Consider the following 5,620-nt stretch of genomic DNA (forward strand, 5'->3'; position numbering starts at 1 on the left):
GTGACACTGATAACGTGCATATTTTCTGGAAAAGGAATTAAGTACTTACATACAGCTACCAATATATTGGTAGTTACCTACATACACCTCCCAACTTTTTAGTTGTGTGCATTTTAAGATATTAAATATCACGTGTCTCAAACGGCGAAAGAAAACATCGTGAGTAAACCTGCATACCTACCAGAGAATTTTCTTAGTTATCTGCATGTGTGAAGTCTGCCAATCTGCATTGGGCCAGCGTGGTGGACTATTGGCTTAACCCCTGTCATTCTGAGAGGAGACTCGAACTCAGCAGTGAGCCGAATATGGGTTGATAACGATACCTACATACAAATAAAATAAAGTGTACCTATGTCAGTGTCTAGCGATTAAAAAATAACTGTTTCCTCAAAAACTTACCTATTTATAATTATCTAAATGATACCAAAACACAAGTTTTTTTATTTGGTCTGTCTATCTGTTTGTTTGTCAACATTTTAAAGGTAGGTACCTAAACTACGACTCATGCTAAATTGCAGCTTTCTGAGTTTCCGAGCTGCGAGAAGAGAGACGGACATGGAGTCAGGTCGTCAAATGTGTTGCTAAACCCAAAAGTCGAGGACGGCTTACACAATGCGGCTATTTTAGAGTTCCGTTATACACAAGGAACCCTTATAATTTCGTCACGTTCGTCTGTCTGTATGTGTGTCCGCGGTTTAGCGCAAAGACGCAGTTACGAGGTATCTTTTAATAAATGCTTTTTTATTTTCCAACGTAGTCGCCTTTTGGGAGTATAAACTTGGCATATCTTTTTTCTAAACATAAAATTCCTTTTGGAAAAAAGTCTTCGTCCTGGACCCATAAAAGTCGTATACAGCGACCTCTGAGGTCCTTTAGCCGCGGAAAGAGATAAAATCACTATAGTACGATTATTAATTCCAGTCAGCAAAATGACAAATGCAACTGTCACTGAAATGTCATTTTACAAGTAAATTATCAGTTGCACTTGTCATTTTAGTGACTGGAATTAATCCTCCGACTTTATACTACCTACATTCATTTCATCAGTCACAGTAATTTTGAATTAGATTTGTATTGGTCATAGAATCATAAAATGTCATACCTATTGTATAAGCTATTACGTTTTCTTTTTTTGTTTGAATAAAAATTAGGATTAGGTATAGGTAGGTACATAGTCTATTTAAATTTTTCATACACCAAATCATTATTGGTAGAAAGTATCAGGTTCTTAATATATCATAAGCTATCTTTGTAAACCTGCTTTCTAATGAATAAATAAATTATTACAGCCTTCAGCTTTGATTTGAAGGTAGAAAACGCATGCCATTTCATAAGTTATTTATTTTAAATTGTTTGTTAATAAAATGTAGGTATATTTAAAATATATTAACCATATCTAATTGTTCTAAGCTTATTAATCCAATTTATTTTAATTAATTTAAAACCAAGTTAATTATTAAGTGTGAAATGACTAGCAGTTTATACCTTCATTTTTAATTGGTTTATTGGTAAACAGTAGGTACTCATCAAGAAAGGCTTTAGTATAGGAGCGAGGTCCGGTGAATACGGTGGGTGCTCCATCAATTCAAAGCCAGCAACTTTGGACTTTGGACTTTTGACAACCATTGCAACTTTGGACTTGTGCGCGGGGGCGTTATCTTGGTGAAACAAAGCAACTTTTGGTAGTTTTCCACGCCGTTTCTCGCGTATTTCATTATGCAGTTTTATTATTTGTTCTGCATATAAAGACCCCGCAATAGTGGCTCCATGACTTAGGTAATCGATCATTACTACCCCTTGTCTATTCCAGAAAAGAGAGCCCATAATCCTGCCGGCGGACGGAATTGCCTTAAATTTCTTAGGAGCTGGAAGTGACGGTCTCTTGTGTCGGTGGAATGTTTTTTTGTTTCAAGATCGTAATAGTGAAGCCAGTTATGAATCGAGTTAAAAAGCGGTCTGGATTATTTGTAGCAGCTTTGTGAAATTCATAGCCTGCTTTGTATCTGCATGTCCGTAAGCATTCTGGGCATGAAAAAGGGTCAGCGCGCTGGGTTTTGGGGCACATTTTTCATGCACAAATAGTCGTGTATACCTAATATTAAGGGTACTCCCCTATCGAAAAAAAAAAAAGCAAAAGAGAATCGAAAACATTTTGTTTTATTAGTATTAAAGATATCTAAACTAAGTATATCTGCCAGAATTTTTTTTTTTTTTAACTATTAAGTATGTATATACAGCACTCACGTTACTTCGAACGTTAAGAAATAAAATCAGAAGGGGATGAAATAGGGATTGAAAGTTTGTATGCAGTTTCCTTCATTTTTCAAGTTCCATTTGTAGGAAAATTGTACGTGCACTACCAGAAAAATATTTAAAAAAAAATGTTTCAAATATAAAGGGTCTTGAGTTTTGAAATAAAAATATTCGTTCATGTTTTTGTTACATTTTTGTAAAATTATTAGTGGACTATTTATTGTACAATAAATTATGCGAAAATATTAATAGAAGGGGGTGAAATAGGGGTTGAAAGTTTACATCGAGTTTCAATCATACGTATGCGCGTCCGCTAGTTCTACAATACAAGCCTCGATAACACAACGCAAATAGGTCAGACTCAACTCCGAGAGGTCGTAGTTCGATCCCCGCTTGCTAGACTATTGTAATACCCACTCCAAATACACTTTATTCCGACTAATTGGAGGGGAATGGGAATGATGGTAGTCCATAATAATATTATAAATGTGAAAGTGTGTCTGTCCGTCTTTTACGGCAAAACAGAGCGACGAATTTACGTTATTTTTTATGTGGAGATAGTTGAAAGGATAGAGAGTGACATAGGCTACTTTATGTCTCTTTCTAACCTCCCACTTCTCTAAAATGGGGGCAAAAATTATTCACATAAAATCTACAGTATCACTTAATATGCAACTATGTATAATATGTAGCTACAGTTATTGAGTTAACGCGTTAGTTGGCTAAATGGGTTATGAAAAGAGGACGCGACTCTTAGCGCGGCTCGAGATTATATGGGTCGACTGGATTTGACCTGGTTAAGCGCTGCTACCAAAGGATGTTGATAAATGCATATTATAGCTACACTATCTAATAGATCAAAAGGTAGTGAGCTGTTTATAAGTAGGTCGCTAGCAGTGGCCTGCACAAAGGTTTTAACAAAGCAGATACTACAAACTGATCAAAATTGAAAATAGGGTTGAAGAAAATTTTTTAATATGTATACATATACAGGGTCACTGGAAACGTATAGCGATCCCTTGAGTAGGTGATAGTAGGGATTATTAGCTATCAAATTGCATTAGGTTATAACGAAAAAAAGAGACTATTCTCTTTTATTTTAGAAATAAGGGTTACTCTACTTCAAAGTGGATTATAAAATAAAACTTACGTATTTAGTAATTGTTTTGATGTTTTTAGATTGGTAACAACCTAATAAATAATGATAAGTAAATACGTAGTAATAGTATAAAAAGAACAAAAATTCTGTACCGTTTGTAAATTTCTTTTTTTTTTTTGATTATGTGGGTACGTTGCCCACATTTCTGAATATTATTTCTAAATTATTTCTAAACGTATGGTTCTAATATAGCTAAGTTTATTAAAATCGTTCTACAAATTAGCCCGGGCAAACGCCAAATACAAAAATTGATAAAATCTACTTCTTCTAAAATGCTACAGTCACTTGAAAAAAACAAAGAGACATTTCAATTTATTTATATGTATGGAATATGGATTAAATGGGAATAATAACAAAATATTTTTTGCTCATTCCACAGCTATATCATAATCTAAATTCTTTAACCTACTTTCTTACTTTAATACTTAAATAAATACCTACTACAGTACGATTATTAATTCCAGTCAGTAAATGACAAGTGCAACTGTCACTGAAATGTCATTTTATTAACTGGAATTAATAATCTTAAGTAAGATTAGTCGTATGTACGATAATTAATTCCAGTCAGTAAAATGACATTTCAGTGACAGTTGCACTTGCCATTTACTGACTGGAATTAATAATCGTACTATAGTAGGTATTTATTTAAGTATTAAAGTAAGAAAGTAGGCTAAAGAATTTAGATTCATAAGAAATAAGCGAAAGTTCGTGTTGTTTTCACTCACTTTCGATTCATATTAGGTGGGTCGTGCTTACTTAAGCTTAAGAGTAGGTAGAGGTACTAGTCTTTTTCAAAGGTACTGATGTACAAAGCAGTGGCGTAGCGTGTCTTGGACGCCCTGTATCAAAATTTGTTAAAAGGACAAAAAAAGGGTAAATTAAAAAAAAATCTTGCTTAAAATAAATGGGAAAGTGATCTAACTTCCTAACTTAACTAACTAACTTAACTAACACTCCGAGCTTCACTAGTAAGCTACTTTATAAATGTAATATCATTAGATATTTATCAATGAATAAGTTTGGCTAGGTCAATATATGGATGCGATAGGACACAATTACAAAAGAAATATTTTCTATGTTCCTTAGATATTTTAATTAATTTCCCATATAGAATATAACCCTAGTGTTATGCTAAATACTTCCGAGTGAAAACGGTGAAAGAAAAAATCCGTGAGGAAACCTGCATACCTGAGAATTTTCTAGTGAACATCCAAAACTTAAGGGCGCTACCGTTCGTGGCGTCTTGTAATTCTGTGGTAGAAAGGAGAAGGGGAAACTAGATGGTGAAGTTTATGCGCACATTCACCAAAATAAATCCGGTAAAAACCAACAGACATGTGTTTCCAAATATTGCAGTTAATTGCTTCATATTGTCTAGAATGGAGTGATTTTAATTGCCCTTTGACTTGTGCACCTTTAGACAAACAAATCCGTAAAGAATTATTCAGCTTTAAAAACACGTCCAAATAAATCGACTATTTAGAATCTAAATTGTTGACCGTTTATAATCTAAATTTTAGATTATAAACGGTCAACGGCCTTAAATAGCTTTTCATACGTAGGTGACAATTTATAATTTCAAATAATGTTACAGATAGATCCAAAAAGGTTATTCAACTTCCGATTTTTTTCTAAGCATTACAACTCGTTCATATATCGACCTGTAGGCTGTAACGGTTTTTGTCTTATTGATTGTGATTAATGATGTCAGTATATATAGGTATAGCTGAATAATACTGATAAATCATCATCATCGTCATGAACCACCCCACAGCAGGGTCAAGCCTTCATTCTTATAGAAGAGAGGATATGGAGCGTAGAAAGATCACGTTGCTCCAATTAGGGTTGTCAACATTTCTTCAGAAAAATGTAATATATATTCATAATTAGCCATAAAAAAATATAGTAAGCTCAAAGAAAATATAGTGCGAGTACGTATTTTATGGATCAAGCGAAAAAAGGATAATTAATTTGCATTTTTTGTCAAAAATAAAGGTCTCTTTAAATTTTAAATTATTGAAAACCAAAAGCTAACTTTTTTGTAATTACTTCGTTTATAGTTCGGAGCTCGATAAGACAGACAACTTTGAATCCGCTAGATGCTATTTATCTGTCGAAAACTAATGTTTATAAAGTTTTAAAATGAAAATTTTGTTATTTAGATATTAGAAAATATAGTATTTTTGCGTACTATATATATATTCTTTA

The sequence above is a fragment of the Bicyclus anynana genome, chromosome Z (genome assembly GCF_947172395.1).
Source record: "Bicyclus anynana chromosome Z, ilBicAnyn1.1, whole genome shotgun sequence".
Classification (NCBI taxonomy): Eukaryota; Metazoa; Arthropoda; class Insecta; order Lepidoptera; family Nymphalidae; genus Bicyclus; species Bicyclus anynana.